This window comes from Choloepus didactylus (genome assembly GCF_015220235.1).
Source record: "Choloepus didactylus isolate mChoDid1 chromosome 24 unlocalized genomic scaffold, mChoDid1.pri SUPER_24_unloc1, whole genome shotgun sequence".
Taxonomy (NCBI): domain Eukaryota; kingdom Metazoa; phylum Chordata; class Mammalia; order Pilosa; family Megalonychidae; genus Choloepus; species Choloepus didactylus.
In genome coordinates, this window is record NW_023637604.1 from 1338198 (window position 1) to 1349978 (window position 11781).

General features: G+C 39.2%; 1 pseudogene; it reads right to left on the reverse strand.

Moving 5' to 3' along the window:
• Nucleotides 1–10156: 10156 nt before the first annotated feature.
• LOC119525141 lies at nt 10157–11485 on the reverse strand (annotated as a pseudogene).
• Nucleotides 11486–11781: the final 296 nt, after the last annotated feature.

Sequence of the window (11781 nt, forward strand, 5' to 3'; positions counted from 1 at the left end):
CATATTATATGCTTCCTGCAATCATGGTGGATGGGTAGGCAGGAAAATGACTATGCCCCATTTTACAGATAAAGAAACTAATGCACAGGGAAAAGACTTGGTAACACAATTTGGAAGTGGTAGATTGGAACTTAAACATGTCTCCTGGCTACAAATACAGTGCTTTTTCTGTTGTATTGTACAATCATGGAGTGAGGGACAAAGCTGGAAAAGAAGCAACAGGATTGCCTATTGTTCTGGTTTGCTAATGCTGCCATTATGAAAAATATCAGAAATCAATTGGCTTTTATAAAGGGGCTTTATTTGGTTACAAAGCTACAGTCTGAAGGCCATGGACACGTCCAAATTAAGGCATTAACACAAGTATACCTTCACCAAAGGAAGGCCAATGGTGTCTGGAAAATCTGTTAGCTGGGAAGGCAAGTGGCTGGTGTCTGCTGATCCCAGGTTGTGTTCCAATTTCTCTCTCAGCTTCTGTGCATTCTTCAAAATATTGCTCTTGGGGTGTTTTTTCCTCTCTTAGCTTCTCCAGAGCAAACTCTCAGCTAGCATAAGTCTTCTTTCAATGGCCATCTCCAAAACATCTCTCTCAATTGCTCTCCAAAATGTGACTCACAGCTGCTCTGAGTTCCTTATGTTTGTGAACTCTCTTATAGGACTCCAGTGATTTAATGAGACCCAGCCTGAATGGGTAGGGTAACACTTCCATGGAAATTATCCAAAGTTCTCACCCACAGTTGATTGAGTCACATCTCCATGGAAACAATCAAAGGATTCCAACCTGATCAACACTAATGTGTCTGCCCTCACAAGATTCCATCAAAGGAGATGGCATTTTGGGCGACATAATACATCCAAACCAGCACACCTACATACTCCAACCTAAAATTAAGACCCATGACATGAGAATGGAATTTTAATTCTTACATGTGAAATTATTCCTATTCAAAAACATAAGAAAATGTTTTTGTGTTGTATTGAAAAAATTGTTTGGTAAACTCTTTTTCATCATCCAATATTGTGCTCAGTAGCTGCCTATCTGCAGTCATCACTGACTCCCTCAAACAGAGTTAATCTATTATTTTCTGCATGTTCTTCTATCCTGTGATGTACCTCTTAGGATTCACCATATTATATGCTTCTGTATGTCTGTCCCCTCACTGGACTGAGAACTTTTTAAGGGATATTGTGATATCTTAAATCATGTCTATACCTCCAGGACATAGTAAACATCCAGACACAGTAGCTATTCAATAAATATTTATTCAAACTGAATTGAAATAACAGGATGTGAAAATGGACAGTTTTGGAAATTCTGGGATGAATAGTTATTAATGTTCTAGCCTGTGGGATGGGCCTGGACCAAAGGCTGGCCCTTTCAACTGCCAGGGAGTGAGCAGAATATGACTTCAGCTGATAAAAAAGGAGTGATGAAAGATTAATTCCTGTGGCCTGTAGATAGGAAAAAGTAGGACCTTGATATTGTCAGTCTATGTGTCTTCTTTTTTTTTAAAATTTTATTTTGAAATGAATTCAAACTTACAGGAACAGTTGCAAAAACAATACAAACCCCATACACAGAACTCCAACATGCCCCGACCCCCCTCCCCTGATATCCCAATCCACCCACTTTAACATCCTGTCACGCCACCATTTCTTTCTTTCCATCCCTCCCTCCCTCCCTATCATCCATCATCTATTGCTCGGTCTTCTGAACATATGAGAGCAAGCTGCACACATCCTTGAACAAACACTATAATTCACATATACATTTCGCATGAACAAGAACATTCTTTTATGCAATCCCATTAAGTCCAGCTAAGAAGTTCAAGAAATTCAACATTGATATAAAGCTTAGATTCTATATTTCCTTTTTTTTACTTATGCCCCAACTGTGTTCCTTTGAACCTCCTTTCCTGCATCCTCAGATCCCATCCAGGATCATCCTTGGCATTTAATTGTCATAATCTATTTAGACTGTCTTTTGTTTTTTCAATTGTGGAAATATATATACAGCCTAAATCTTCCCATTCCAAACCCCTAGCATTCCATTAGTGGGATTAATCACATTTAGAATGTTGCAATGCTATCACCTTCCCACCATCCATTACTAGAAATTTCTAGAAACCCTGCACTCATTTCTTAACTCCCCATTACCTCTTCCCCCACTTCTCGTAACCCATACTTGACTTTTCATCTCTATGGTCACATTCTCTGATACATTCTTTGTGTTTACCATGGGGCTTAAATTTAACATCTTAAATCTGTAACAATCTTGTTTTCTTTGATACCAACTTAACTTCAATAGGACACATAGACTATTTCCTATACTCCTCCATTCCCCCAACTTTATGTAGTTCTTGTCAAAAATTACATATTCTACGTTGAGTCCAAAGTCACTGACTTATCATTACAGTTTATGTATTTTAGATCCTGTAGGAAGTAAATAGTGGAGTTGCAAATCAAAAATACAGCAGTATTGGTATTTATATTTGCCATATGATCTTTACTGGGAATCTTAATTTCTTCATGTGGCTTCAGTAAATTGTTTAGTGTCCCTTCCTTTCAGCCTGCTCAATTCCCTTTAGCATTTCTTATAGGACTGACCTACTGGTGATGAAGTCTCTCAGCTTTTGATTATCTGGGAATGTTTTCATCTCCCCCTCATTTTTACCCTCCAGTTGTTTGTGAATTTTCTAAGTCTCTGAAGGTAATTAACCTCTATTTGTATTCCATTGTGGTCAGACAATGTGCTTTGAATATATTCAATTTTTTTAAAATTTATTGAGGCTTGTTTTATGTCCCGGCATATGGTCTAATCTGGAGAAAGATCCGTGATCACTGGAGAAGAATGTGTGTCCTGGTGATTTGGGATGTAAGGTTCTATATATGTCTGTTAAATTTCTCTATATCTCTCTCTCCTTTATTTCTCTGTCAGTAGGGCTCCCTTTAGTATCTGAAGTAGGGCAGGTCATTTATTGGCAAAATCTCTCAGAATTTGTTTGTGAAAAATGTAGGCTCTCCCTCAAATTTGAAGTAGAGTTTTACTGGATAAAGTATTCTTGGTTGGAAATTTTTCTCCCTCAGAATTTTAAATATGTCATGCCACTGCCTTCTCACCTCCATGGTGGCCGCTGAGTAGTCACTACTTAATCTTATGTTATTTCCTTTGTATGTGGTGAATTGCTTTTCTCTAGCTGCTTTCAGAACTTGCTCCTTCTCTTCAGTATTTGACAGTCTGATCAGAATATGTCTTGGAGTGGGTTTATTTGGATTCATTCTATTTGGAGTTCGCTGGGCATTTATGCTTTGTGTATTTATATTGTGTAGAAGGTTTGGGAAATTTTCCCCAACAATTTCTTTGAATACTCTTTCTAGACCTTTACCCTTCCTTTCCCCTTCTGGGACACCAATGAGTCTTAAATTTGGATGTTTTATTTTATCTATCAAATCCCTGAGATCCATTTTGATTTTTTCGATTTTTTTCTCCATTCTTTCTTTTGTTCTTTCATTTTCTGTTCAGTGGTCCTTGAAGATGCTGAGTCATTGTTCAACTTCCTCTAATCGTGTATTATGAGTATCCAGAGTCTTTTTAATTTGGCCAACAGTTTCTTTTATTTCCATAAGATCTTTTATTTTCTTATGTACCCTTGCAATTTCTTCTTTATGCTCTTCTAGGGTCTTCTTTATGTCCTTTATATCCTGTGCCATGCTATTCTTCATGCCCTTTATATCCTGTGCCATGCTCTCATTGTTTGACTTTAGTTCTTTGATTAATTGTGCCAAGTACTGTGTCTCTTCTGATCTTTTGATTTGGGTGTTTGGGTTTGGGTTTTCCATATCTTCTGGTTTTATCATATTCTTTAAGATTTTCTGTTGTTTTTGGCCTCTTGGTATTTGCTTTACTTGATAGGGTTCTTCTGGATATAAAAAATACTGGTCTCTAATTTGTCAGATCTACAGCTTCGTGGTGTACACTTTCTCTAACTAGCCAGCAGATGGCGTCCGCAAGTCACCTATTCCCCTCAAGTCAGTTCTCCCCAACTTTGTCTTTGTGATGTGTGGGGATCTGATTCTTGTGGGGTTCAATTGGTGCACTAAATTTGGGTGTGTTTTTGGTGCTGTCAGCCCTGAATATGGGGCGTGTGTCTGGGTGGTTAGGGAGGCAGGGCAGTTTTAATAATCAAACCTCCCAGGTGTTCCCTGAGATTTAAGGCTGTTGAAAGAGTCTAAGCCTTCATTTCAGTCTTGCCACAGATTGTCTCTGCTGCTGACCCACACGTCCTTGGTATTGGCGTAGGGTCCCCGGAGTTTCTGAGCGGGATCCCTTCCCAGCTGTGGTCTTCCAGGACCTCTGCTGAGGGAAGGCTGGGCCATGCCACAAGTGTGCACCAGCACTCCAGGGAAGCCCTGGGCCACCGGGCCATGCAGAGGCATTCCCAGCCTGCTGTAAAGATGGTTGAATAGGGCATGTTAATTTCCCCCTTTTCACACAGCTCTGCCTTCCCAGCTCCGGGACAATTAGCTGTGGGTGCACTAAAGGCCACTGTCCACAGCTGATATTGCAGCATGTGTGTGGTGCTGTGGGAAACTCTCCCCATCACACTGGGTTTCTTGGTGCCTCTCTGGGCTATAGCTCCAGCCCTGGGCAGGAGCATTCCTAGCCCTCTGGGGAGATGGCTGTAAGGGGCATGGTTTCTCTCTCCTTTTGGCTCCTCTGTGTCCCCCTGGCCCTGAGACAATCAGCAGCAGGCTACCCTCCATTCCAGACACCAAGAGGTTGGCACAGCCCACTCCTGCCGTGCTTTACTGCGCGGTTCTCACCATCGTAACGGTAGCCGCTCCTGGGTTTTTTTTTTTTTTGTTTGTTTTAAAGAACTAGTCCATCTCCAAACGCCAACCCATGGTTTTCCCACACCACAGCATGGCTGCCAGACTTTCAGCCAGCTCACTCACTTGTTTCAGAATGCAGACTCCCGGTTTCACCAAATGCATGGTCCCTGTGGATTTAGCAGAACTTGTCTGGCTGGTGCATCACTGGAACTGGTGTTCTGGGTCACTTTCTGGCTTTTATCTAGTATTTTTCACGGAGGTGTTTTTTTGCCCTATATCACCTAGCCACTATCTTAGGTTCTCTACTATGTGCCTTCTTAACAGAAGGTTCCCTGGATTGTCCAAACATGTAGTCAGGATGCAGGTACTCCAAGTGATGACTTTTAAATTTTGGCAAGTATAAAACACTTCAATTTTTACTAGAAGATAGTGTCTTATCTCCCTGCCTGCAGTCTCTCCTATCCAATCTGTCCTCTACATTGCTACCAGACTTGTCTTCCAAAAATATCTCTTTTAACTTTCCTTCTCATAAACCTTCAGGTGTTCTCTATTATGTCATTTTCATCCATACTTCTTAGCCTGATCCTGGAGGCCTTTTGTAATCTGACCCCAACCTGCCTATGCCAAGTAATCAACCATTCACATCAGCACTTATCTTCTTGTCCTACATACAAGCTTTAAGCAATGGGTCTTAATCTTGAGCATGAATAAAAATCTCCTGGAGTGCCTGCTACAAAATCATATCCCCAGCCCCTTCTACCCAAATTCAGATTTAACAGGCTTGGAATGGGGCCTCAGAAAATCTTTATAACACACAAATCGTGATTCTGAGGCAAGTGGTCCAGGGAGCACACCTGGAGAAGGAGTGCCAAACTCAATCTGTCTCCCTACCTTCCTCAGCTGGTGACATCTGTTCTGGGAGTTGGTTGATTCATGCATTACACCTGACATGGAAGTGTTTCAGCCTGTCAGGCTTTGCCTGCCCAGAAACTTACTAGCCAGATATTACCAATATCCTTACTCAGGTTAATGGGGTCTGTGGCCACAAGAACCATTTCTTTGATTTTTATTATCTCTGAATCCATGGTCACCTGCCTGTTTAATGTCTAGGGTGTGCTTCTGATCTTTACGTGGGACCTGAATTCCAAGTCTTTTGTACTTCCTCTAACTTCTGATGCTCAGAGTTAATATTCAAGTAGTCCACACCTATATGGCTACAGCAGTTCTGAAAATATTGAAATTATTTCATACCAATTGGTAAATAGCCACTAGCCTCATTTCCCTGAGTGACCCCCACTGTCCTAGACCTTCCTGAAATTCAGCAACTAAAAGAGGAACTCCTTTGGAACCCTGTTCCAGTATTGCAAGCCTGCATGCATTCAGATAGATTGAGGTCAATGCTGTTTGGGTTCGTGATTAATTTGAATTATTTTGACTGCTTCTATGTGTACCCAATCATTTAGGTCATTCCTGACTACTCAGGAACTTGACCAGCACCTAACTGTCCTGGTTCCAGTGTCTGGTTTTAATTCCCCTATGTGTTTGCACTCAAAACCCAGATTTGGGGTTCAAGATTTTGTAGCCTATAAGGAATTCCAGGCAGGTTAGAGGGCCTTGAGAATTGGGGGGTTCACTTTCTCTGGAAATATGGTTCAGATTTCCTCTGAAATCCTATTGTGTCCAGTTTTAAAGCCACCCCAGTGGTAAACCAGGCTGCTGTTTTAGGAAATAAGAGGTTGGCTTTGCCATCAGATGTACTTGGGTTTGAGTGTGGACTCTGGTTGTGTGATCTTGGAAAAGTTACTCAATTCTCTGTTTCTTAATTTCCTAGTCTATCAAAGTGAGATAATGTTACTATCATAAGGTTGTTGTATGAAACTCATTAGTCACACAAATATCAAGGGCCTATTCTGTGCAAGGCACTCTTCCATATCCTTGCTACTCAAAGTGACTAGCATCATCAGCATCACCTGGGACTTATTAGAAATGCACAATCTCAGTCCCCTCTACTAAATCAGAATCTGCATTTTAACATGACTATTAATGAACAATAAAATTTGAGACTCATTACTCTAGATGGACCACACTGCTCAAGTATGGACATTGCCATTCCTAGAGGAAAAAAACTTGTTTGAGGGAGATTTCATTCTATGTTTGGTCTCCTGGAACCGTGGAAGGGGAAGGAAATTGAAAGTCAGAGGGCCCAAAGGGCAGGAGTTACTACTCAGATGCCTGCAGGTGTAAGGCAGGGCTCAGTTGGCAGGGGCTCTGGCTCTAAAGGCAGCAACTGTCATCCAGCTCCAGCTGATTGCTTCAAGGTGGGGATGCCAGACAAGGGTTGCTAGACCTTCCCATTTTCCAAGAGAAGCTTGAAATCCAGAGGGCCATAGAGAAGGGGATGAGCTCACACAGGTGGACCCCCAATTATTTCACTCCTACTTAAAGATCTCTATTTCTTGCTATTCAGTTTGTGGTCTATGGGCCAACAGCGTCTGCATCACCCGGAAGCCTGTTAGAAATGCTGAATCTCAGATGCCATCCCAGACCTTCCAAATCAGAATCTGCATTTAAACAAGATCCCCAGGAGATTAGTGTGTACATTAAAATCTGAGAAGTGTTGCATATATGCTGGGGATACAGTAATGAACAAGAAAGACAATGTCCTTGGTTCTCACAGAACTTACATTCTAGTGGGAACAGAGGCATTCAATAAACCTGTAAACTAATAAACAAGACAATTTTCAGTGGCAATATGTAATATGAAGAAAATAAAATGCCCAAGAAGGCTTCATCACTCACATTGATGGTACTTAAGCTGGGGCCACAGATAAGCTAGGAGGACCCAAACTGGATAGAACAAGGTGTTAGACCAAAAAATATTCCCTTGCTGTCAGCCAAGACAAGTTGAAGTCTTGAAAAGGAATTTTGCCAAGTAAAAAATAAATAAATAAAGGAAACCAAAAAAAGGAAATAAATATGTGTTACAGAGACATAAAAGCAGATTAATGAAAATAGTAGAGAATATATGCTTAAAGAACTAAATTTTAGCCACAGGTTGCCTTTGCTGATCCAGCCTCTGGCTATGTGGACCCTGGTGGCTTAAGCAGCTTTTTTTTTTTTTTTTTTTTTTTTAGCAGTCATGCCATATTTTATTACAATATGTGTTGTGCACTAACTTAAAGGGGAAAAATGTAACCAAAATTAAAATCTAGGGAATAACTGCATTTTGCTTCAATCTTCAACTTAAAGTTCTCTTATTTTAACAATCCATTTATACCCACTATATGTCTCAGATTTTAAAGAGCTATCCCTGCTGAATTTCAGACTGAAAAATGAATAAACAGACAAGGTGACATCAAAATAGTTAAGGAGAGAAAGTGATATTGACAAAAAGTTGAAAGCGAAATTTACCTTGGTTAGAACTGAACATGTACTGATAATTTTCTCTAAAGGAAAATCTAATTGAATCATAAAGGTCCATTTTCTGTACAGCCTAATAGTCATGACTTGATGAAAACATATTTACTTTATTCTATTTGACTAATTACCTAAAATAATATTGGGTATGCTATTTGTTATATTTACTCCTCTGAGACAGCTATTTCTGAAACTGGAAATAAGAGTTTGCCTATAATTTAAGTTTTAAAAACCAGTTTATAAAAAATACCAAAAGAATCAGTTGCTAAAGTAAAGGTCTTACCTTTTTTTTCACTGTACAAGCAGCTATTTGTACAAATAAAGAGAATCTGTTTATTTTCTAAGAACTGACACTGAGAAAACCAAAAACAGAAGTCTGTGAGTGCATGAAAATAAGTGCATACATATGAACAGGCTTAATCTCTATAGCCTCCAAAACAGGTTTAAAACAGATAAGCTCAACATTCTAAATACAGAAAGCAGAAACAAACATGGTTTTGTTTGCAAATCAGTGGTATTATTAGCTAATATATTTTAGTTAGAATACTGAACCTGTAGTTCAGAAGTACTTTGGAACTCATTAAAAAAAAAGACATTCAAAATAATAAACACATTCTTCTAATAGCAAAGAATTCTTCCACTTTTTATTTATTTTGACATACTGATATTTTCATAAACTTGCAAGTGGAAGATAAGCTGATTAATAAAAGTTATTTCATATATACAGAAATCATTTTAAAAGTCTGTTCATAAAATGGATTCTTTTCGTACTAACAAAAAATTAAGATACAAATATTGACTAGAAATGAAGCCATCACTAAACCAAAATGCACGGGAACTATACCTCATTTCAGGAGAAAATCCAAATAATTCTTACTGTGTTAAAAGAATAAGATAGCTTTGCCATACTATACAAATAGACCCTTAAAGCAGGGTCTATTTAAAATTTTCATGTTAAAAAATGTTCAGGCTGACTTCTGTTTGTGGACATTCAGGAACTATAATCATATCACTGGTTGCACACAATTTTCTCATCATGCAAAAAAATCTCGAGTTATTTTCTAAGATCTAAATAGGTCAAACAATAAACTAATAATAGTTATTCAATTAGCAAGCTGTAAACCAGAGAAATGTACAAATTCAGCAGTTAAATTGTATTTCCTGTCTATAGTATTACTACCACTCGATCATTTTCTCCAAATATCAGAAGAAATAATAGGCATCAAGTGTCAAAAACAACAGTTTCATTGTTACAGCAAATGAGTCAATATGTGAGAGAAGGAAGGGTTTCTAATGTCTCGACAATATTTACGATACTTTATAAAGGTTAAGGACTGTATGTGTATGTGTGGAAAGGAGTGGGAAACAAAGGAAGATAGCTATATTAGAATTACATTTTAAAAAAAATCTGAAGTCTACCCACCTTTGTGTACAAAAAAAAAAAAACCAAAAAACCCCAGAGCAGACATTAGTGCAAGTTTAATCTGATAATTTATTTGTGAAAAAAGGCTAGTTTTGACGAAAAAATGTTCAATTCTTTCCTTGTATGCACAAAGAAACTCAACAGGAATTTTAAAGGTAGTAGGCCAAAAAATTGTAACAGTAACTCTTATAATCCTTTTCAGTTAAACAGATGAACCAAGTTGAAGACAAGTGTTAAAATACTTTTCAGCCTGGATATTTATCAGCCTATATAATCTGTTGCTTCTAAGGGATTTTGATTTAAAAAAAACCAAACCAAACAAAACTTTTTATAAGAGCTACCACATGTGGAAGTGAAGAAAAGAAATTAGACCCCACCAAGATACTTTTTAATCTCTAAAGCATAAAAAGCTATATAATATCTTATACAAATTAACCAGTGTTCATATAAAGGTAATGCAGTTTTGGACTGATGACATTATGCTGTATTTGTGTTGAAGTACTAGGCACAAGAATATTGGTATCAATTAGGCATTTTCAGTCTAATCAGTCTCTAAGGTTACCATTTAATTCTTGGCAATGTATTATAACTGGTATGCACTTCAGTACTTAAGTCATGAATTGTAGAGAACAAGAAGCAGTATATTATAGTAACAGGGTTTGTATCTGACAAACAATTGCATTGTTGAACAAATCTCTTCTATGTACAGGATTTGTTTTGCAGTTGGTTACCTGTAGTATATCCTTGATTTGATTCTTCCATATTAACGCTTTTTCTCCATCTGCAGCCTCTAACATTTCTTCATCTTTATCTTCCTTATAATCCTCATAATTGAAATTAATTGTCTAGCTAATTTAATATTCAGTCCTTCATTGTAGTGAAGTTTCCTTTTCATTTCAAACTGTCACTTTTTTTCTTGTTCTTCTTGTCCCCACTGCTTTCTTGTTCCTGAACCCGATGCTTTGGCTCCGAGCCTTCAGCAGCAGGTAATTTTTTGGCTAAAAGATCTTGGGTCATGGATTCAGTGATTTCTGAATCAGTCAAAGCATCCTCATCATCACCTATCATACTATAGTAAGGAGTGCTAGGTTCATCTATTTTCATTAAACCATAGTCTTTGTCTGCTGGATGATAAGTTGCCAGCATGTTGATTTCATCCCACTTCTGGGATTTTTTTACTCAGATCCTCATCGACACTACCGCCTGGGCTGAACAGTCACGGAGCTCGTGTTCTTCAGCCATCGAGGCCGCCATTGCTTGCCGCTCCGGCTGTCGGCTTAAGGCAAAGAACAAACGCGAGCAAGGACCCACCAGGTGGCCGCCGAGCCCGCTCGGAGCTGAGGCGGCCACACCTGCTGGCACAGAGACAGCTACCGGGGTCGTTGTACCGTGACAACGACCCCGACACCACAGTCGACGCCGCGCGGCCGGCACCTTTGCAGCGGCCGGCGAAGAGTCTTAGGCAGCTTTTGATTCAGAGACAACTAATGAATATTGAGAAGCTACTGTATGTCTGCGACATGCTAGGCAATTTCGTGTACGTTAGATGATTTCAATATTAGGTGATTGGATATTACATTTTATTGTTTCCATATACCAGGGTAACAACCATCCTCTGCTGCCCACTCTACCCCAACCTGGATGAAGGAACAAAAGCGCTAGGTTAATCAGGAGGCCACTAATCTAGTCCCAGTTACCATCTTGATCTGCTGTGTGACCTTGTGCAAGTCCTCTCCCCTCTCTGGGCCCCAGTTCCCCCATCAGTCCAAAAAACATTTGGATCATCTCTGAGGGTCCTTCTTACCCTGTCATAAATTTGCTAAATAAGTAATTCAGATAGAGTGAGTGCTACACAGATTCCTACCAGAGACAGAATCCTATAGTATGATTAGATGGTTAGAGGGCTTCTTGGATTAGGTGAAAATAACAGAACATGGTAGAAAGCCAGGTAGGTCTTTTATAGATGCCAGTTTTTTTTCTTTTTTTATTTCGCACTGAGAAGAGCAGAAGGGGAAGATTATTTGCACTTAGAAGTATACTGTTGTAGAAAGAACATCGGTTTTGGAGTTGGGTAGGCCTGGAGAGAAATCCTGGCTCTGTCACTATCA